Below are 24,230 nucleotides of genomic sequence, written 5' to 3' on the forward strand. Positions count from 1 at the left end.
GATCCAGTAAGGGGGTCACACCTATAAGGGTAGCGCTGATTGGGTTTTCCACAGTCGCGTGATCCAGTAAAGGGATCACGCCTATAAGGGTAGCACTGATTGGGTTTTCCACAGTGGCTCATCAGGCGGGCAGGGTAGCATAGGTTAGTACGGCTACCTGCCCTTGGATCGCCCGTAAAATAACCCACCATAATTTGCATACTGTTGTATGTAATAAACCTGCAGCCATAATTTAATCCAAACAAAAATTGTGTCGTGTATTTATTTATGCATGACTTTTCTACTTTGGTGTGGGTAGGGATCATCCTGTGCCGATAATGGAACTATGAAGGTGTCCCCGATGTTACTGCTCCATTTGATACCTCATTAGATGTTGCACATGGGCATTGAGTGAAAGGGCATTTAAATGTGAGGGGAAAGACAACTAAATGAATATAGACTTGCTAGTCTTTCCAAGTACCCTGTTGATGACTCCTTGGGGTCTTGAGGCTTAATTTTGAAGTATCTAGGTCTTTTGGTCTGGTTCCATTTTGTTTTGGCCCTCGGGTTACCGCTTTCACTGGGTTAGGGCACATTCGTCTGTTGACAGCCTTTCCGAAAGACGTTTCTGTGATCTAGCGCTGTGACATAGCTTCTTTTATGTAGCTCCTTGAATCGGCTACATAGATACTTCCGGTCCGTAATGACAAGTGATGCAGTTAGGCAGCCGAGTCGAGCGTTTTGGGTGCACTGAGTGGTGTAGTATCACGCTGGATACGTTCTAGTGTTCAGCATGTTGTCTCACACTGAACACCCACCCACCACAGGCGTCATCAGTCAGCTGACCCTGCAAATAAAAGGGACTGAGCGCACGTGCTCAGGGCAAGTTAACTAACTAATACCCCTGTGTCTGTGTCACCTCATTTTAGCAGTATGAGGGCCTACGGCCCAAATACCACAAGTGGTATCGCACCCTGGGCAGGGAATCTGCACTCCTGATCTTTCAGACACAAACATTTCCTGTGCAGAGGGGAGGTAGCTGGGGGAAGAGGCTGCCTTGGGCTATGTACGAAACTGGATCCTGTGTGTGCCTGAACTTCCTTTAACAAGCACTGTTTGTATTTGAAGATGGGACTGTGTGCCCTCCCGAGCGAATCATGCGCTCTGTGGTGTCGGGCCTCAGGCCCACATAGCAGCAATAATGGACACATACACCAGGCGATGTGGTAAGGTAAACTGACCACGAGCACTTACACCCGGGCCTTTTATTTGCGGGGTCACGTCACTCGTGACACCCATGATGGATGGGTGTGTGGGTGTAGTGTGTCCAGCCCTCGAGGGAGTGGCTGGAAGTCCAACTTCCTACAGAACACTACAGCATGTCCCGCAGGACATTACATTCCTCCCCAACTTTTTTGAGGAACAAACAAAGTGTTAGTCCAACTTTTGGGGCTAAAACAAACAGTTAACTAAATACCACAGGATCCATCAGTCGCTAGAGTCAGGTGGCCGGACGACAGCAGACCTATGCTGGTGAATTTGCTCGCAGCAGAACCTTCTCGGCGGGCACCCGTAGTTTAACCTGAGGGACTCAGGACACAGCCGCTGGCTTGGAGGCATCCTCTGCATACCGTTAGTTTCCTGCCGATGACATGTCTTGCTGTCTTGCCTGGCTTTCACTTTGCTGACGTCGGTTATGGTCTGTGGTGGGTTCTAACAGTTCCTTGTAGTGGGTTGCATCGTGAACATGGATGGAGTCCCAAGTGAGAATTCACAGAGGTGTTGCTGGACCGACTGTCCCTGTTGAACTGCTTGGCTGTGACCAGAAACCTGTTGGTGGGGTAAAGTCTCTTCTCGCTCTCCCGCCTGGGGAGGCCCGTTGTCGGGGTTGCTGTGGGACTGAAGGAGGGCTGAGCTGGGGGCCACTTGTGTGCCATCTGGGGGCTGCTGCAGGACTGCCAAGGAGCCGTTACTTAGTTGCACGCACAACCCTCACGAGTGGATGAGTCTTGGCCAAGACTTGCGCTCGCTGCCGCGGTTCCAGTGTAGGTCAGTTTCACAGGTGGCCTCTGGTTTCTTTTGTCGGCTGGTGTGGGGACGGTGCAGGACTCCAGTCTGCCAATGATTTGGGAGTAGTGTTGTTTGACGCAGGTGCTGATGGCTGGTGTGATGGCAGTTGCCTGCCATCTGGTGACTCGGGATGACAGGTGGTGGTGACTTGCTGGGAGTGTTGGATGCCAGGAGGGACTTGGCAGCCATGTGCCTCCGCCTTGCTGAGGTGGAGTGTCTATGGCGGCTTGACACGTAGAGTGTGGGGATCCTCTCTTGCCTGGCTTGGGGCCACTGCCGACTCTATCTTGAGGAAGTGTGAGGACGGACACTCCGTGCGATCTTTACCTGTGGCATCTGTGGACAGGAGCAGGGATGCCGCTTGACTTAGATTGTTGATGCTCCGGGACGGACAGTCACCTGGGGAAGCATTAGGATGAGACGCGGTTGGCTCTGGCTACGGCTTATGTTCGGTTCACCCATGAGGCTGTATCCAGGGACGTCGGTCCGCCTTGGTGGCTGTCTGGTGTGTTAGGATGTGCTCTTGGCTTGCTGCGAGGCCTCGGTCTTATCCCTTTGTTGGTTTGTTCAGCCCACCTGTGCTCATCCGGTTTTCGGGGTGACAGGGCTGTCACTCTTCTTCTTTACTTCAAGGGTGTTGCGCCTTGACCTCGAAGCGGTGCTGTCATGGCGCCGGCTTCTGCCTTCGTTCCGGCGTGCTTGCCTGGACTGATCACTTTGTGACGTGCTCCTTGCTTGCTGGGCGACGTGACGTCCAGTCTTGTGTCGCTGTTTGTTGGAGCACATGGTACTGTGGTGGCCTGCCACGTGGGGTGTGCGACTCCTTGTAATGGCCGGATTTTCTGCTTAGATGGGATCAGCCCCCAGGGGCCCCTATGACCCAGCCAAAACGTACTCACCTCCCTCCTTAGAACGTATTCACAATGGATATGGATAGATTTACAAGTATATACAGGTCGCACCTAAGGATGGGGAATAGCAATACACATGCATAGATTTTCTACAATATCTTATTCACATCAGTTGGTCTCGCGGCCACCCCGACCCAGACCGGTCTACCCTAGGGCAGATATGACACACAATCCGGTGCGTCTACACATGGGCCTGCAGAACCCAATGCTCCCTTTTCCAAACGATCCACAATCCGGTAGATCTACACGCCAGTGTCCTCCCTGACGCTCTCACTTATGCAAGCCACAATCCTGTGGGTATACGTGTTGGTAATCCCCCCCCAACGTTCTCACTAACGCCGCATATCAACGACGACCACATTCCTATGAACAGTTATCGGGACAATGTCTCAGTTATCTACTTGGGATAAAACTATAATAATGACTTTTAATACGGTTTCCAAATTATATGATGTACCTCCTATTCTTGGCATCAAAGGTCCACTCACTCCCTCTTTGTTCGATCACTATTTACCTGATCGGGATTTCACATCCGTTCATATAAACAACTTTCGACTAGGAGATCCATTTACCAAGATTGAACAGGAACACAAGGCACACATTTGTTCTATAAGAACTAGGGTATTTATTGACAATAAACACATATCACATTACTATGCAACATCATTTCTGTAAATAAAAGGTAAAGATTAGAATGCGCGCTAATTGGGAAAAGGGCGGAGATCACCTTGTTAATGTGAAGTCTGGGCTCGGCAGTCATCTAGGTTCCCTTCTCGTCTCTGTGTCCTGGCTCGCCTCGCAGTCACACCCCAGCCGTCACAAGTACACGTCTGCACCGCTAGGCTCAACCTCGTCTGCTTCCCTCCAGGCCACCGGAACCTTGCTGGTTATTAGCTACCGTCTCTCTCTCTCTCTGTACCAGTGCGCTCCGCGCTAATTCTCCTTCAGTCTTTCTCAGAGAGTTTCGGTCTTAAATCTTTCTCGGACTTCAAAGATGGCGACTGTCCGCCATGAAATAATTAATGGCAGAGATGCTAACGGCTAGATGCCGCCTACGGACTAACTGACAACTGACTAACACCTTCGCTAATATCAAAGCCCGTTCCTTCATGGAAAGCTACGGCCAGCAACCTGCCGCCCACCAAATTCTTGTACCTTCCCGTACCAAGGACACGTTCCCAGCCGGCCAGCCTGAAGTTGTGTCTTCGGAGTGGAGAAAAATACATTCCTTCGATAAGGGCCAGCCTGAGCCGGTTCTCTCCAAGCGAACAACAGCTTGAAACTAAAACACTACACTTGACCTAGAAAGCCTTCTCGAGCTACCAGGCAGAAAGCAAAATGGAGTCTGTCTCGTTTAAGGCCTACGGGGCCCACAATATGCGTAACTCCATGGAAAATATCCTAACACGTTAGCAAATGGGCAAATCATGATTAATACTTATATATCTATCCCCTAACTTAAATTCATAAGCCCTACATTAAGGAAAGTGACACGAAAATGCTCTAATATATGGAAGGCAGGGGTCCTGTCTATAGTCCTAATCCCTATGCTATGGGGGTGATAGGCTGGAGTCACTCTCCATCATTCTCCCCCTTAAAAGAGCCAGAAAAGGGCAGCCATTACACTCCTGTCTTGACAATCTTGGGTTGCGGCCAACTCCGTCTTGAGGCAGTGTGAGGGAGGACACTGTGTGTGGTCTTCGGCCTACTGCGGGGCTTTGGTGGTGCAGCAGAGATGTCGTTGTTCTCCGGCTGCGTTCAGCCGTGCTTTTTAGTGGAGATGTCTCTATCTCCCGGGTGCCTGCCCGTGCTGTCAGATTCTCTGGCATGGTCTTCTGTACACTTCTGACTTAGTGCCCACCGTCTACTTCTTGGGCGCTTTCTTCTGGCACGAGGTGCACCTGGGATGTAGTATGCAGTGGTGTCTGTGCACCGGGAGGAGCAAATGACATGATCACTGCTCTGCCGGTGGCGTTGGCCAGCCATGTGTGGTGCGTGCTCTGTACCAGTCTTGTCTTGTGCTTGTAGTAGGGTGGTTACCTTGAGATGTTGCTGTCTGACTGGTCCTCCACTCTTGCTAGTGAGGCTTGTGTCGCAGCGTCTTTGGTGTTGCTGCTTTTGCTTGATCGGCACTTGCTTGGGCTGGAGAGGCTTCGGGGTTCCTGAGAGCCCTTGGTGATGTGCAGCTGTTTTTTCCTTTGAAAATCTAAGCAGCCCATTGGGGCAAGTGTTGCACTCTTCTTACCTGTGGTGGCATGTGACAGCCTCTTGGGGGCGTGGACAGTGCACGTTGTTCTGGTGAAGTCTGTTCCTCTCTGGGGGATGCGTGTAGCAGACCATTTGCTTGCCGTGGCATCTGACGGCCACTGGTAGTTGCACGTTCTGCACCCACTTCTTTGATGCTTCAGAAGGGCTTGCTACCTTCTTGGGCCTTGCTGTTCTTTCTTCGTGTCTCTTGCTGTCCTTACTTGCTGGATGCAGAGGACCACTGACTGGCATTCCTCTGTGATGGCACGCCTCAATGTACTTGGTGCAGTCTGTCTTAATAATTGGGCTTGAGTAGGCAGTGTCTCATAATGGCAGTGTGCACTCTTGGACCTGGTGACTGTTGTTGGTTGGTAAGGCTTTGAGGGGCTCCAGGAATGACCGTTACCTGCCTGCGATGAGAAGGGTCCTCTATGGTCACTTATTTGAAGACTTGTGCTGTGCTCAGGTACCCTTGATCAGAAGGTGGCACTGCCGCCACACTTCCCAATGCTGTGACGCTCTCACCTCTGATAGTTGGCTGCTGTAGGCAGTCAGGGTGCTTGATTGTTCTGCAGGACCTGAGGCTGAATCTTTCTACCAGGATCAGTGTTCTTGGTGCAGTAGGGCCTCTCACCCGACCTGTGTTCACAGTCTGGGAGACGGGGTCGTGGAGGCACTGCTGGCTGCATGCTCGAGGTTTGAGCCGGTTGCTTTTTGACAGCCACTGTAGGCTGATGGGTTGGTGTAGTGAAACGGCACCTAGGTGGCGCTGTGCTCCTTCTCGGCTGGCCATGGCACTTGTACTTCCTGCTGCTGGCCTTGCGGTTGCTGAATGCGTCAGTACAGGATTCTTGGCGCTAGCCCTGTGGCGCTGCTGATTTGGGGAAGAAAGGCTGTCGCCAGTCTAGAATTGGGGCATGCAGTCTATGCAAGTGATCAGCAGGTGGTTCTGGCGTCGGTAGTGGAGGCTGTAGCAGCTATATTATTGTATTGTATTATTGTGGCAGGTTCCTGGAATGTGGGCGCAGGAACGGTGCTTCTCACCTCTTCCCTGGATCAGGCGCGCTGCTGCCACTGGCAGCCTGTTGGTGCCGACGGTCCCAGTTAGTGCGCCGTTATGTACTCAGGCCCACATAGCAACAATAATGGACACATACACCAGGCGACGTGGTACGGTAAATGGCCTCGAGCACGTGCACTCGGGCCCTTTTATTGACGGGGTCACGTCACTCGTGGCACCCGAGATGGATGGGTGTGGGGGTGCAGTCTGTCCAGCCCTTAAGGGAGTGCTTGGAAGTACAACTGCCTGTATAACACTAGAATGTGTCCCGCAGGACATTACACGCTCCACCATCTTTACGCTGGTTCTTTATGTTAAATGAGAGTTATGGAACTCTCGGAACTTTAAAGGCCATGCTGACTCGCCTCCTAGATTTCTGGCTAAAGAGGCGGGTCTTTGGGCTGTGTTTACTGTCTACTGAGCTGTAGCCACCACCTCCCCTCCGACTTCTCCAAAGTTTGGGGGGAGAACGGGCTCCGTGTGGAAGGGGGTGGGGAGGAGTCCAGGGGCTCTGTGTATTTTCAGTGAAACGTGAGCCCTGCCTCGATTGTGAAAACAGACCCCTTGGGACTTGTTTAGCAACCACTCACTCTTTTTGTGTTTATTTTTATTCTCTGCGTAAGTAATTTGATACGTAGTAACTTATTGAGTGTGATGTCCACATATCATATAGGTGCAGGTTCCTTCAGTTCATCAGCCTCCCAATGTCGGTAAATTCACAGTGCTATATCTGACCACACTGCTTAGTGTTCTCTGTCAGGATCTCTTAATCACACAGAAGCTCCTCGCGGTGCTTTATGCTATGGTATGTTTTGCTTTTTCCTACATTTATTGCTGCATTGCCCAGTGCCCCGTTTCTAGGCACCTTAATACAACATGGAAACAAACTTACAAGCACACATTAAAATGCAAAAAACTGTGGGAAAACGGAGAACAGCGCGCATAGGCACACATATATGCAGGACTGCTAAGTACACGGCTCTGTGTGTGTGTGTGTGTGTGTAACTTTGTGTGTGTGTGTGTATGGTTGTGGTTTTATGTGTGGTTTCACGGAGGGAGGACGGGAGGTTTTGTGGTGGTTTATGTTTTTTTTACACAGTTGGAAATAAAAGGGGAAATGGGGGAGGGAACAAAGTATTATATGTGGAAAAGATTGCAGATAATAAAAGTATTCTATTGATTCCTTCAAATTAACAAATGTTTGATTACAAATGTATATGTTTTTTGTGTTGTCTGTCCTGTTATAATATATTTGTGATATCATGTGCAATCGTTTTTATGAACATGTTTTAATCTGTTTTTAATTAGATGAACGTTATGAAATTGTGCATATTGATATTTATGGTTTGATATTAAAAATGGGCGATCAAGAATTGCCTTGTGGGTCCTTTTAGAGACGGGTTTAGTGGTGCGTATGATATGGAGAAAGTGAAGTACGCAAGTAGTGAATGTATTGAGTTCTCCAAGAGAACTTACTGGTGACAACCAGCTGTATTCAACATTGACCTCAACGCCCTAGGGAAGATGCTCTTCGATCCCACCCAGGATGTACCCAAGTTGGGGAATGATCAAATTGCAATCCTTGTGTTCGCTGATGATGTGGTCTTCCCAGCACTCACAGAACTGTCTGTGCACTGCCTACTGGAAGGTTTTGAACTTTTCTGTAAAGCTAGGAAAGGAACAATCAATGTGCAGAAAACAAAGTTCATGGTTATGAAATCAAGGGCCACGTTGAAATCAACCAGCAGGATCGATGGCAACGAAATAGAGCAGTTTAAACATTTGACTACTTGGGTATCCGAATTGATGATAAGCTTCACTGGGGCAGCCAAGCAACCAAGTCTGAAGGGGTCCTCTCCCGACAATCCAGGACAGTACGGAGATTGGGAGCAAGAGTAATAACCGACAGATAAAGCCAACTTTGACTGGCTATAAAACGAAAGCAAGCCCTACAAAAAGTGGAAACCGCCTTCCTGAGGTGACTGCTACAGCTAGGCCCAGGGACACTAATGGTGGTGCTCACAGACGAACAGGGAATAACTTCTAATGACTTCTAATGACTTCTGTGGCTTTCCGCCCAGTAAGTTACTGGATATGTCTCTGGACTACACCCGTTCTTGCAGAGTACCACAAAACCTTGATGGACATTCTGAGATGACAGAATTGCAAATGCGTGCCGTGGTTCAGACACGTTGAGTACATCTTAAAGACAATCGACTGTCTAGACAGATAGCTTTAATAAATAAAGATACTCTACCATTGGTGAATAGGAAATTCTGGGATTTAATATGGCAAAAGCATGAAGATACAAACTGTGCATTTCCAACCAAATATCTTGACATAAAAGCTGAACCTGGCTGGGAACCTTACCTTGACTCACTTTCACTACCCAAGAAAAAGGACCCTTTTCTCAAGTTCAGGCTAGGCATGCTATAGGTTAATTCCTAGCCCCAATCCTGGCCAAAGGGTTCTCTTGGTGGCCAAGAAACTTTGAAGCATTTTATGTTACTCTGTGTCGTCTATAGCCCCTCGAAGGTGCTACCTCAGCCCCTGTTCTTAAAATGGTGTATGAGGAGCTGTAAGGATACCCTTCCATTGTGTTATAGAACTGATCAGTCAGAGATCTATCAGGCTGTATCTTCTTATATATATGTATACATTTTCTGGAAAGGAAGATGATTGGTTACACCACAGGAAAGGAGAGCAGCAATCCTTAGGATAGTGATCCTTGGAGCTCATTATTACATGTTATTTATGTCCGGAGCACTAGTTTGATGTTTGGTGCTAAATTGCTGTTAACTGTCGCTATTGACCCAAACTGCATTGGCACTTTTTCTGATGGGAAGGTCTGTGCCCTGATTTGAGCCTACAGGTGCTACCTCATAAGTGCGCAGCAGGGGGGGGTCTCATTGCGGCCCTATAAGGCGGCTTAAGGTGGTAAAGGTTTTTTCTGGTGTTGATAGACTTTCTTCTCTAAAAGGATCTGTCTTGTATTGATGCATCTTAGTTGCCCTGCATAAACACTTTTAACACCCTAGAATTGGCCATCTCAGACAATATTTAGCTGCCTATGATGATGGGACCTACATACAGCACCTTATTCTGCTTGTTGCACAGACATATAATATCCCTTCTAACTTATACTGCCTCGGCACGGTTGTACTTTTTGTGGTCTTTGCACATAGAAGCTTCTGAGGCTAAAGTCTCTAGCTGCCTATGATGGTGATTGCATACAGCACTGTACTTTCCTTGTTGCACAGATATATAATAGCCCTTCTAACAAACCCTGCCTCCACACGGTTGCCCTTTCGGCCATTCTTGCACATACAAACATTTGAGGCTTTCAAGCCTCGGCTGGCATGGTTATCAGTCAACAAGCTTTATTCAAATTCAATAAAAATTCATAAAAGCATACAAAATAAAACACATTCAAAACAAAAAACGATTATTTTCATAACGTAGTCACAAATTAAAAGGATTCCTTATACTAATAAAAAGTGTCCCTGGGCTGCTGTGGGTTGCAGTCTCCTGGTGCTTCCCAAGATAGCAATGGGAGCAGGCAGAGGGAGGCAGGCGGCGACCCCAGCAGGGCAAGGGGCAAGAAGTCAGCAGCTCCTCACCCGGGCTCCCCGGTGGAAAATACGGCAAGTGGCAATTTCCTTGGCTGGCATGGTTATCAATGATTTTTAGTTTACCCACCTGCCCGTTCTATAGTCACCACACCACTTTTTTATACTCACAAAGCATTTAAAATATCTTCAGTGTTTTATTATAGTTACACATGATATTTCCTGTCCTAGCCCCACCTGCACGGGAGTCGTGCCTTCATTCTAACACATCTATGACTTGATTCGTTATGCCTCCCTATAGAGTATATCTATATTTTGTGTGTGTTGTAGGGAAGGACAGAGGACATAGCCGTGTCATTGAGGGAAGCCATGCGGACAAATCATTAGTCCTTCAAGGTGTTTTAAGCCCGGCAGATAGCACCTTGCTCCTTGAAACCAAAGAAAGGAGGCATCCTAGTAAAATGGGAACAGGTGGACAGGAATGTTTTCTCCTTTTTGCCTTATGTAAGATTTGGGGCAGGAACTGTATAATGATCACATAGATCGGGTTTTTTGTCCTGTGTATTTTATGATTTTATTATTGTATGGCTTTACTGTGAAGCTGAATCAATACATTTGAAACTTGAGTCTAGTGAGGGAAGGCTGGGAGAAACATCTCAGAGAGCTCAAGCAAGACATAGTGAACTATGTACTTGGCCTGCGTTCATGTATGGCTGGATACATGAAGAGAGTATGCAAGACTCTGCAGGCCATCCAAGAGCTTCCCAAGTTCTGGAATAACCAAAGGTCAGCACTGGTTGTGTACCAATCAGGACAGTGAGTGTGGATGTTTGGGCCTGTGGCTCCCAGGGGCCTCCTGTACAAGTGGACTGGGCACTACCCAGGGGAAGTCACCTACCTGGTAGACTTAGGCACCCCTAGGAGCCCTCACACCATGTCAATTGCCTAAAGTCACACCAAGACAGGGTTGAATTAGCCATGCCGATGGTCACCGATGAAGGTCAGGAGGAGGAAAATGAGCCCCTCCCTGACTTACTTTCAAACAACCCTCAAGAGGGTTCAGTGCAAGGTGTTGTCTTGTCAAATTCCCTTACTGACCAACAGCAGACTCATTGCAGGCACGCTCTAAACTAGTTGGCTGAGCTCTTCTCCTTGACCCATGGATGGACAACATGGTGTGTACACAATGTGGACACTGGTGACAGCATCCCTGTCAAAAAAAAAACTGATTGTCTCACCAAGTTAAGAGTTGCATCAAAGCTGAGGTAAGCAAGATGCTAGAGCTAGGGGTGATATAACCTTCTAACAATCCCTGGCCAGCCCAGTAGTACTCGTCTGCAAACCTCCTTCAAATGGTAGAAAACCAGAGATGAGGTTCTGTGTGGATTACAGAGGGTTGAATGTAGTCACTAAAACAAATGCACACTCCATTCCAGAGCTGATGAGCTGGGAGAGGATGTAGCCTTACGGCTATAGCGGTAGATGTTGAAGCTGGGGACCCGGGTTCGAGTCTCGCCAACGACGCTCAACATCCTGTGATTCTGGGCAAATCATCTCCCCGTGCCTAACGAAAATGAATGTGTCCTTGTGTAATGAAACTGGTGCTATGTAAAGCGCTCTGATACCTTACATCTTTGGGTTTAGTTCACGCTATATAAAACTCTAAAAAAAGTTGTTCGACTGGGTTCAGCCAACTTCTTAAGTACTTTTGATTTAACATCAGGGTACTGGTAGATTGGACTCACCCAAGGAGGAAAAGCGAGGTCAGCATTTTCAACACCCGAGGACTGTTTTAAATTTAAGATAATGCCCTTTGGTTTGTAAAATGGCCTGCCACTTTCCAAGGGTTGATGAATCAAGTTCTTTCAGGACTGGACAACTGGTGCAGCCTATATGGAAAATATTGCTGTAATTAGTTTCATCCTGGAAGGATCGCCTGATCCACCTAAGAGAAGTTTCAAAAGGCTAGAAAGTGCCAGATAGGGTAGATTTCTGTAGTCTACGTGGGTCACCTTGTAGGTGGAGGCCAAGTGCAACCTCTCCAATCCAAGATCCAGATCATTCTGGAGTGGGAGGCTTCCAAGACCCAGACACAAGTTAGGTTTATTCTTGGCTTTACGGGGTACTATAGGAGGTTTGTGAAGGGGTATGGGACCATTGTTGTTGCACCCCTCACTGTAGTTATCTCCAAAAAGCAGACTAAGAAAGTCATCTGGAACACAGGATGCCAAAAGGCTTTTGACACCCTAAAAGAGGCTATGTACTCCGCACCTGTCTCCTGAAGGCACCAGAGTATGGAAAGGAGTTTATTGTCCACAACAGCACTTATGAACATGGGATTGGGGCAGTGTTGTCACAAATAAATGATGACGGCCATGATCAAGCAGTTGCCAATATTAGAAGGCGACTCCTCCCTAGAGAGCAGAGTTGGAGTACAATTAGAGGTGAAGCCTTAGCTGTGGTTTGGTCCCTGAAGAAGCTGAGACCCTACCTGATGGGGACGCACTTCAAGGTTCAAACCTACCACAGGCCTCTTTGATGGCTGATGCAGATGAGAGGAGAAACCCCCACATTTCTGAAGTGGTTCTTTTTCCTAAAAGGGTATGGACTTTACAGTGGTATACAGACCAGACGGCCTTTCTATGGCCTTACATAGGAATAGATTTGTTGTTCATCAACTTATGCCTGGGTATGCCGGGGTCATGTAAGAAATTTCCCTTTTTGTGTGGTCACCCCCACACGTTTAGCCCTTTCAATTTAGGACTACTACAAGTGATCAGAAGTCCATAGGATAAAATAGGCTAGCACCAGGGCACACTCAAGGTTGCCAGCTCCATTCAGGTACCACTGAATATGATCATGTTTAGTATCAAATGATTTGCCTGCTCAGGTTTGATGTGGAATGCACCTTAGTGTTTGCCCACCTGGTTGCCCCAGCATTTCCTGTGCTCTGACTGGCAGCGTACAGCTGCTACAGTCAAGACAGGAATCTGACCTCCTGCCAGGAGGTGTGAACACTCCCAGGAACCAGAAACAAAGGCCTAGCTGGGAAGGAGGTGACACATCCCACCCTGACAGGATAGCTAGTGAAGTGCCACATCAAGATGATTAGCTTCAAAGCATGCACCACCACTGATATGCATGCAGGCTAACTCCCAAAGGGGCTAGCCACTCCCTGGCACATTTGCACCCGGGCAGGTGGGAAAATTAATTAGTCAAGAGGCGTACACCCCTGAAGTCTAGCCACACCCCTAGCATGGGCTACCTGGTCTGTACAGCCAAGGAAAGTTCCTGCCATTTTTAGAAGTGGCAGAATAGAGGGTTCTGGGTAGAAAAGGAGACACCCCCGGATGTGGTCTCCTCAGGGGCAGATTAGCTGCTGGGGTAAGTAGCCAATTGACCGCTAGCACCCGCACCCCTAATGCCCTTAATTTAGCATCTGTGGGACACCCTTGACACCAGAACCTCAGATCTGTTAAGAATGCAAAGAAGGTCAAACAAGAAACCAGAGTTTATGACAAAAGGAGCTGCACAAACCAAAGGCAGGATACTCTGCACCTGTGACAACGCTCACAAAACTGCACAAATACGACTCATCCTGGACTAAAGTCTTGCTCCCCAGACAGGAGGACCCCTTTGAGAGCCAAAAGCACATACAGACTGCCTTGGACTAGTGGTACTAGTTCCCGGAAGCCACATGTACAATTAACATGCCGGAACCAAAGAATCTTTATCTATCGGGTCCTCCGAGGGATTGCCCAAAAGTAGATGTCCAGGGCATTGTGGTAAATGTAGTCCTGACCTCTCGCAAATTATAGGCAGCTACCCATTTCCCTGTGGACCTTCAGACGTCAAAGCATCATCTTCCTAACCTTACCACTACCAAGGCATGTTGGTGACCAGTCCCGTTCCACCATTTTTACTCAATGCTGCAGCAATAGGGAACGATGTAGCATCTTCTACCGACCACAGCAGTTGGTCCTGGCCCCTTGATATACCTCTGTAAAATAATTGTTGTCCAGAAATATTCATTTTTGATTTGTGTTTTTGTATCATTAAAGATGTAATTTAACTAGACAATCCGGGCCGAATATTTCAGGAACCATGAAACCTACATACTTCATTTTGGTGTCAAACATAGGTTTTGGGGTCAAGTAGTCTTACAGAGACAGAAAATAACTCCTCAGAGCAACCTTTCCGCCATTTACCAAAATGGTGGCTCCACAATGATGTGTTTTATCATCATATTGGTAATTTATTATCATATTGTTTTTGTTTCAGGTTTTCCATTGATTCAAATTCGTAAACATGAGCGAAGCAGGTGGAGCTCACTACAAAATCTGAGGACTCCTTCAACAAAGAAAAATGTGTCATATGCCAAACTAATCGGAAAGAAAAGCTAACATCATCTGCAGCTGGACAGAAGAGTTTGAGATGCTGCAGAAATACGGCAAGACGAAGTTCACACAAGATTGAAACTGATGGGTGAAGAGGATCAAATATTTTATCATTGGAACAACATGTGCTACAAGATGTATACAATGGAAAAAAACATGGAAAAAAAGTGGCAAAAAAAGCCGAAACGAGTGAATCACAAGAATACGAGCCTTCTAAGAAAGCGACGACAACCAAATCCAGTGCCCATCCACTTAGAGATCGATTGCTGCCCTGCATCCACATCCAACGACTGATCAGAAAGCAGAGGATCTTCAATGTGTTATCTATGGTTTAGCCAGAACAAGGGCCAAGAGATCGACGAAAGAACAAAGTGCAGAGTATGCGAGTCTCAAAAGGCAAACATGTTTTTATCTGCAGCTAGTTTGTTCCAAGATGAAGTTTTCAGCTGAGTAGCTGATCTAAACAAAGATGTGAATGTATTTACAGTAGATTTGGGTGCCCACCCGCACTGCATGTGTGCACACATTCGAAAATATGAATGCACAATGAGCTCCCAGCTGCAACATATCCGCCAGCCTTCAATTAAGTTTGCGCTCTGTGAAAAAGCAAATTAAGTTTTAAAGCCATTCTTGAGTGCTATCTACGGGTTCACCTCAGTGAGATCAGAGAAATAATGGTCAAGATTGATTAAACCGTATTGATCCATAATAATGAAATTCAGATTTTTCTGGTGAGAATGTAAGACAGTCTAGCAAAACGAATGACCCACCTGTGTTCTCAGCTGATTGGACTCCTGAAGATTTTGCTTCATATGACCCTAAACCATAGGCCTTCAAATTGTAGGGTGCACCCCCCTGGGGTGGCGCAGCATCCCTTCAGGGGGAGCGCGCCCTTCACCCCACTACTTCACCTTCACAAGTCGTGTGTCTCAGCCCCGGCTGCTGCAGCTCCAGTTGCTGGGGGCTCGGCTGAGAGTGTCTGGAGTCAGAGGTCAGAGACCAGAGGCGCAACAGTTGGGGAGGGGGGTGGGGGCTAATTCTTCCAGCAATAGGAAGAGTAGACATGCAGGGGCTCTAAGAAGGGATGAAAAAAACACAAAGCCTAGAAAAACAAAGCCTAGGTAACACGAAATGGTCTTTTAAAGACCAGCTTCTGAATTGCACAGATTTGGATTGTAGCTTAGCCCTGCAGTAGTAGTCTGTGATGGCGAACAATCATGTTTGTGTGAAGTGCTCGGGTGCGGCTGGCAGCTCCAAAACTGTCTGTGTGTGCCCGTGAAGCTGTCTCATCCCGGGCTAACACACATGACAAAGCCCTTTGAGCCCTATGTTGCACACCTGATGTAAAGGCATTTGTATCCCCCGGGTCTTACTCAGAAGCCCCTTTATGTGCGGAACCCTTATCTGGTCAAAATACACCACTGGGCCCAGCATCTAACTCATCCCTCTGATTTTCGCAACTGAAACTTGTCAAAAGAGTATGCCTTTGTTCTGGATTTCTCTTATCTCTGATCCACACTTTGGGGACCCTCCTGCACCCACAGGGGATGTCCGAACTGCGACCCTTTGCAAGTCGAAACTGGTCAGACAGGAGGTCCTGTATGTTTTTAAGGCCTTTGACATGGCTGCCGCCACCGATTCAGATACTGTAAATTCTCACATGATGATAAAATCCGTGTCCATAACATATCTTACTGTTGTGTCCTGCCTCATGTACCTATGCTCTTCAGCCATGTCTGCGTGGAAGTGAGTGACAAAGGGGGACTACGGATTATCAGTGTTTAGCAATGCAATCAGACCCCATGGCCCTCGCTGCTGTTGAAACTTGCAGGGAGGGCAGAGATTGAAATGGGACAGCTCACAGGGGAGACTGCCTCACTGGAGCTCTCCTCGAGCCATGTGACGTCTAAAATCGGAAGCATGGCAACACCTGGCCGTACTCCACATAATCATGGATTTTTCAATTGTGTCAGAAAGCATGTTTTGTGGAACTTCTTTTTCTGATATCTTGTTTAGGGGCAAGGATGTGGCACAACAGCCAGAGCTGATGACTGAAGAGCTGGGAAACCAGGTTGAATTCTTGATGTCTGCTCAACATCCTGTGATTCTGGGCAAATCACTTAATTTCTCTGTGCTTTCAAAACATGAATGTGTGCTTGTGTAATGTAAAAGATGCTCCTATACCTTTGGGTCATGTTCGCGCTATATAAAACTACAAAAAATGTATTACAACATTTTGTGAGCACTCCCGTTTCAAGGCACTGCTCAAGACTGGAACTGGAGCACAACCGAAGGATGGCAGAAGCAAGAATCCATTCACACATTGTCTCTGTGGAGAAAAACATGCACTCCCACACCTGTGTTTTGGGAGTGTTTTTGCTAATCTAGCCTAAATTTTGTGTTTTATGTGAAAAATAAAGCACCAATGTAATTTTTTGTGCTAATTGTATTCTTGGAGATTTTTAATTTGAACTTTAGAATAAGCAAATGGACTACCAAAAACTTCAGTTTACTAAACACTCTACCTTTATTTATTATTATTTGCCCTATACGACCTGGGCTCTGCAGGAGGGAATGGCCATCAATGATGCAGAGTGCCAGCTTCCAGAACTTTTTTGTCAGGTGGTGGTGGTGGCGGTTGGGGGGGCTCGACCTGTAAAAAGGTTCAGATGGGGGGCTCGGCCAACAAAAGTTTGAAGACCTCTGCCCTAAACTGACGTCATATTCTATGTGGGGACACATTAAAAGAGTGTTCTACTTGATCAGAAGATGAGTAAATGTTTTGGCTCATGCATATGTAGAGAAAGATCCATGTGAATTTGTGTGGGAAGATATTGATGGTGTGCTAAAACCTGCACAATTTCTAAAGCCTCTACCCACAGAACTTACACGTACATGTACTTGCAAAACCTGTGCTACAAAAAAAATGTCCCTGTCGATATGCTCTTCTCACAAGTTCAACATTCTACAAATGTACCATGAGCGATTGCTGAAAAAATAAATAAAGTGACTATGAAAGTCTGTGTAAAACATGAGTGATAAACATTTTATTTTTATATTCAGACCATAAACATTGCTTGGTGTATACATAAAAAGATTTTAAAAAAATGTTTCATTTCTATATATGTCTCTTCTTCCTCTAAAATGGGCGTCATATTGGAAAATGGTAGAAGGGTTGCTCTGAGGAGTTATTTTCTGTCTCTATAAGACTACTTGACCCCCAAAACCTTTGATTTGACACCAAAATGAAGTATATAGGTCTCATGGTTCCTGAAATATTATATCAACACTGCAACACGTACACCATTTTTTAAAATGTTGTCCAGAAAAATTCTGCCCAGATCAGCAATCTCTACCCAAGCTAAATTACTTCTCTAATGATCCAAAAACACAAATCAAAAATGAAAATCTCTGAACAACAATTTTTTTACAGAGGTATATCAGGGATTAAGTGGCCCTGTGGTTGATCTTTGGCATCTGTTTCCTCCCCAGCACCACCTAAGGTGAAACCCAGCTCTCCCGCAGCTCAATTTTCAGCAAAAAGGACAACTTTGCACCGTGGCCTCTTGGGCCAGCCAATATTGAACTGACTGTTGTGGCTTGGTCCTGAGACCTGCATCACCTTAACTACCCCTGGATTCTGCGTAACACGACTTGCAAATGACCGATTGTCACTAGTGCTTTCTCCCATTGGCCGTGGAGATAATGTTTTTACAGAACTGAATTGCAGTGATTTATATTTTCTTCTAAAATCCATATCTCTGGTTATATGCACCCAGGATTCAATGACCACCGAATCATAGCAATGGTTAATCATTTTTGATGGATAACTGTGTTTTCAAACAGGCGTATTACAGTGGCTTAGTTGAAGCACGTTAGCCATTTTATTTTCAAATTGTAAAATTAAACCTTTTGGATGAATGATTTTTTCTCTTCTTTACGTCGCCCTGCACATGAGCACCTCTATGATCACTTTTTCTATGTACCTTTTTAGAGCAACTGTGATGTGATTTTCTTAAACATATGTATGCATTTATTAGGGAATTTTTGGAAATGAAAAATATAAATTGAATTGAGTTGAATACTGCTTGTATGGTCTTTTTTTATTTCACTTGCGCCATGGCTACATTACGTTATTTAATATTGTACACTATCTTGTACATAATTTGCAGTGGACTATATTGTTGCATGTGCCATACGTTACCCAGGTCCTGTGGCTTACCTTGGGTTACTCCATTAGTTTATAATGGCTTGGGCTGTCTAAAGCCTACCCTGGGATGACATATTTATTAAAAAGGAAGGTTTGGGCCTGGCAAAAGGTTAATTTTGCCAGGTCGACATGGCAGTTTAAAGCTGAAACAAAGAAATCAAGCAGAACCGCTTGCCCTCTGCGCACTGTTGCAATTCCCAAAAGTGGAATTAATGACTAAATTGTATATAAATGCTGAACATTTTAAATGCAAGAACACTCTACAAGTTATATGTATTTGATTTTTGTCTTTACTGACATATCATTTAAATCAACTCATGACGTTCTTTTAGTGTACAACTCTCATTGGTACAAAAAAATTTATAAATTTCAAACAACTCATTTCCAAATCAAAAGTAAATCAACAATGGGATACTATTCATGTGTTCTCTGCCCAATGCATTTCGGGCCTCCCGGCCCTTCGTCAGGGGCAATACCTAAAAAAACAGAAAAAATGCTTTTACTCTAATGCAATAGGTTCTTTAAATATGCAAAGTACACCGCAAGTCACTGTGTGCATTCATTAAACATGCTGCTACACTGGTTTTTAACTTGTCCTGTAAATCTATCTACAGTATTGTGTAATCATACTCACTTGGAGTCAAAAAAGAATAAAGGTGAATTAGGACGGTCAATGCAAGTGTGTAAATGTGGAAGCTTCCCTCCGTTTCTAAAAAATAAAAAATGGTTCGCTTTTAGTAACATGTTGCAACAATTATAAAAATGACCAGAAACTACATGGGGGATTCCTCATCACTTACTCGTAAACGCGCGGATGGTAATACCGGCTTCAGCGTAACACACAACCACTGGTCACACCGGCTCTAGTTATCTATCACTGGACCCGAAGGGTACACTCCATAAAACTGGAAGAAAAATGAGGAAACGCGTGATTGAAATCCGTGACTCTAACCTCTACTTGAAAAAAAGCGTGCACCATTATATTAAAGTTCCAACATTACCCGAGCGTTACTGACTAAACAATGACAAACACACCTCTTTGACTGCCGCTGCAGGTTTTAACATTACACGCAATCTCTCGCTGGTATCGTCGGACTCGCTCGCGGTCCGCTACAAAAAGTAAAAATAAAGCTGGTTCAAACTAAGGCATGAAACCAAACGACACATCCTCCTACTGGCCTCGTGATGAAAAGGTATCTACCTGTGCTCCCCTCAGTTATAACATCTAGATTCTCCCGTCCGTAGTTGATCTTTCGTGACGATCCCGGCACTCGGTCAACAAACAATCCTACTCCGCGTCTATTAAACACCTACAAAATTGACGTGCCAATCACGCGCGATAGTAGAAACTGACGACGGACTAAAAATGAAGGAGATCCTCAGTGAAAACCCTATGGGCGCCATCTTAACGTGTGAAATGCAGTGGTTCCTCATTAAGTGTGAGCATGCGATTGGCTTTCCTACTAGGATTAAAATAAAGGAGCTTAGTTTTGGAGGTGTTAATAACCAAGCCCCTAGAGTTACAGAAGACACAGAACCGATCCAAAAGCTTTTGGAGCCCCCTAGGCGTTTTAGAGACCAGTAACGTGTCGTCCGCAAAAAGCAGAGTAGGGACTTTAACACCGGCCAAACTAGGGGCATCAGCATCAATGCTTGATAGAAAGGAGACAACCCCGTTTACAGACAAAGAAAAGAGGGTTGGCGCCAGGACACATCCTTGACGGACACCTCTATTTACCGGGATTTTAGCAGTTTTCTGCTCCTGCGTACCCCACCGAATGCATGCATACGTTCCGTCGTGCATGTGGGCCAACAAGTTCAAAATGGGCAAGGGGAACCCCATCTCCTGCAAAACCGCCCACAGACCCTTTCGGGGGACCAGGTCAAATGCGGTTTTCAGGTCAATAAAGGCCAGATACAAACTACCCTTTCTAATGGATACTGTCTTCCAGTGGAGTAGTATCAGCCTAATTGCCTGGTCGACAGTGCCTGTACTTGCCCTAAAGCCTGCCTGGAATTGGGAGACGATATTATTCTCCTCCGCCCAGGAGAGGATCCTTTCCAAGAGGACCCTGTCAACTACCTTCTGTCCAGCATCAATGAGGCTGATTGGACGATAGTTGGCAGGGTCTCCCCTTTGTCCCTTCTTATAAATTGGGATCACCTCAGCCCCTTTCCATGAGCTAGGAACTGGGGACCCATGGAGAAGGGCATTAATCAAAAGGGAGAAGAACTTAGCCAACTGCTTGGTGCTGGCACGGAACAAGTCGCCAGGAATGCCATCCTGGCCTGGTGCCTTCCCTTGTACTATTTTGTTAATGGCTAACTCAACCTCTCTTTGCCCTTACAAATGTGCTTATTGTCACCTGTAACAACCTATGGTACGAACCTGTACGTTACTTCCTGTGGCTCTTTACTTGTTTATAATTATTCACAATGCAAAACATCACACCACCTTCATTCTATATCAACATGCCAGGCGAACCCCCAATATTATTGAGTAAATGGAAAACTGTGTTTGATAATGATCTCACCGTGTGTGGTCCGAATGTGAATATTGACAGGAAAATAGCATTATTGGCACACTGCCTCAGAGCGGAGGGGGAGGAGGTTCTAGGAATACCTATCAGATCTGAGCATGAGGCAGAAGTTTAACATGCTCATGAAATATGTGTAAAAAACTCGAAAACATTGTTTGCCACGAATAAGCAACAACCTGGATAGATATCATTTTGGTAAAAGAAGTCAGAAAGAGGGTGAGAGTACAGAAGAGTTTGTTTCTGATCTAAGAAGACAAGCAGTGATGTGTATGTGTTGGTGTTTCATTAGATGCCCCCCCTTTAATGAAGTGTTAATGGTTTCAAAGCAAGTAGAATACAAGTTGTCCAGTGTAAAAGCAAAAGCTGAGAACAAAAGCAGTTCACTTGAAAATAGGAGGGAGGTAACTGTTGTAAAAGAGAAGAAGGAAATAAATAAAACGAATGACCAGAGCTTCAAAGGGTAGTGCTTCAGGTGTGGTATAGCAGCCCATTTGGCTAACTGCAGAGAATGCCCAGAATGGAAGGCTGTGTCTGAGGGTTGTGGCAGGAAGGGGCATTTTGTTGCATATTGAAGGTACAAAATGAGAAAAGATATTAAATTCCCATAGTATCTGAAATATGTGATGAAATAGTCTTGCAAATGAATGAGTCAGGTGAAGGTAGTCGCAAGGATATTGTAGATTCAATGTTTTATTCTTGCTCCAGACTAACCATTATTTCTGACCAGTATTCAGATACAAGTTCAAAGATAGAGCCCGGTTCAATAACATGGACATACAACCTGGTGGGTGTGGGGGCCAACACACCATGAAAGGCTACTTTTTGGGAAATATTCGGGACTATGGAAAGAAAACCCTAAGCAAAGTGTACTTGTCTAAGAAAGGTGAAAACATTTTAGGATGGCAGTCCAGAAAATCTTAGGTGTAGCTCTTGACCCTAATGCCTCACTACAAATCCAAGTTCAAGCGATCAAAGAAAACTGTTTTGTATACGTGTCCAGAAGTATTTAGCAGAAAATTAGGATGCCTCAAATCATGCATCCACAAAATTAAGTTAAAACCTAATGCAACCCCTGTTGTATCCAAGGTATGCAGACTACCAGTGAAAGTAAAAAGATTTGGTGAGAACTTGAACTTGAGAAATTATGTGAACAGAATGTCATTGAGCCAGTCGAAGCCACAGAGTGGTTAGCTCCCATTGTGGGAGCACGAAAGCTGACAGCAAGGTGAGATTGTGCGTATATTTAAAGGCACTGAACAAGGAAATAGTGTTTGAAAGATTTCCCCTACCCACGATTTATGAAATGTTCACAGCCTTAATGGGAGCAAACGGTTTTCAACCCTCGATTTGGCATCACCCTATTACCAAATAATGTTGCATCCTGAGTCACAAGACCTCACTGCCTTAATCACACCCATAGGCGCTTACAGGTTCAAACGTAAGCCTTTTGGGCTGGTATGTGCAGCATCAGTGTTCCAGAGAGCAATGCCATCAATGCTCAAAGACATTACAGGAGTATCTATTACGAGGAAGATGTATAAGTATGTGGAGCAACCAAAACAGAACACGATGGGAGGGCTGTGAAAATACTAGAGAAATTTGAAAGTTTTGGAATCACGGTAAAAGTAGCCAAGTGCAAATTTGCATGTGAATAAATACCTCATGTGGGGCACAAGATCTCCAGGAAAGAAACTGAACCAAAAGATGACCTGGTGAACTCTAGCATAAACCTAGCTGTTCCAGCCAACAAAGATGAACCACGGTCATTCCTTGGCATGGTAGAGTTTTACAACAAATTCCTAAGAAATTTCAAAAACACAACATTCCAAATGAGGTAGCTAATTAAATCAACTCACCTTGCCCAACGAATACCAAATCTACCCTGTCTCTCATGTTTACTGTGTTTCTTTATTATGGATTTCAGTGGCGTTTCTCAGGGTTTTCCAAAACTATGTTTTTCCAGTGTTTACAAAACATGCTATAAAGTACATATTTGATTTAAAGGAAAAATAATGCAGGGAATGTAGAGTCTTTCCATTTTGCAGTGTATTCAATGGATCTATGTATGACTCTTAAGGATAGCAAATCTGTGCATTACACGGTTACTCACAGGCACTCTCATTACCTCTAACACTCACTCAGGGCCTGATTACGATCTTGGCAGATGGGTTACTCACAGGCACACCTCATTACCTCTCACAGGCACTCAGGGCCTGATTACGATCTTGGCAGATGGGTTACTCCGTCACAAACGTAAAGGATCCCGTCGGTCAAATTACAATTCCATTATATCCTATTGAATTGTAATTTGCAGACTGGATATCTGTCACGTTTGTGACAGCATAACCTTGTCTGCCAATTTAGTAATAAGGCCCTCAGTCTGGTTCATAGGACTGGTTATAGATGAAGAAAAAAAGAGTGCTATATTCAAATGTTTTGATAAACAACTTCATGGACACAGTTAGGGGCCACTCACCTACTCCTTACTATTATGACACTTCAGGAGTCGAACAACGTTGGCACAGAACTGCACGGTACCACCTACAGGCACGCAGGGGTACTGCTAAAGATTTTCCAGATGTACTCTGATGCTGGGGAATATTCAAAAGGTTAGAAACCTGCAGCTAAAAGTGTCAGAATTTCAACCTTTGAGGGTTCACTAATAAATTCTCAGAAATACAATTTGTTTTGTTTAATTGGAGAAATTTAAAGTGCAGGCCCTGTTATCTGCAGCCAGATAATAATGTATCGTAAACAAAGCCTTCGCTTAGCTTTAAAAGGAAAATATGACCTATTGCTCACGTAAAAATTAACTCAAGGCTGTGAGCTACTCTGAAGGTGTCTAGGATCTACTGGTAGTTCCCAATCGACTGGTTCGAGACATCTGCCTTACGGGCATGTGTGCACTTTGAACAATGATTTTATTTTGCATTTTTCAACATTCGCACATGGTTCCATCAAATACAAGTTGATGGCAATTAGTGTTTCCTAAATGCACTGTTCGCATTCAGGAAAGGCTTCTTACATGTGCAATGGGATACACAAATTGTGATTCCTGATTTGCATTTGCCATTTGGGTAATCGCAAAAAACAGCGATTACCTAAATTGCGAATGCCTAAACCTTTCATACATAGGGAAAGGCCTTTTTCCATTCGCAAACGGGCTGATTCTGTGAATCGCGCCGTTTACGAGCACAAAAAGGCTTGATACATCGGGCCCCTATATCCTTAGCCACATGCCATTCAC

Source organism: Lissotriton vulgaris, chromosome 1_1, assembly GCF_964263255.1.
Source record: "Lissotriton vulgaris chromosome 1_1, aLisVul1.2, whole genome shotgun sequence".
Taxonomy (NCBI): Eukaryota; Metazoa; Chordata; class Amphibia; order Caudata; family Salamandridae; genus Lissotriton; species Lissotriton vulgaris.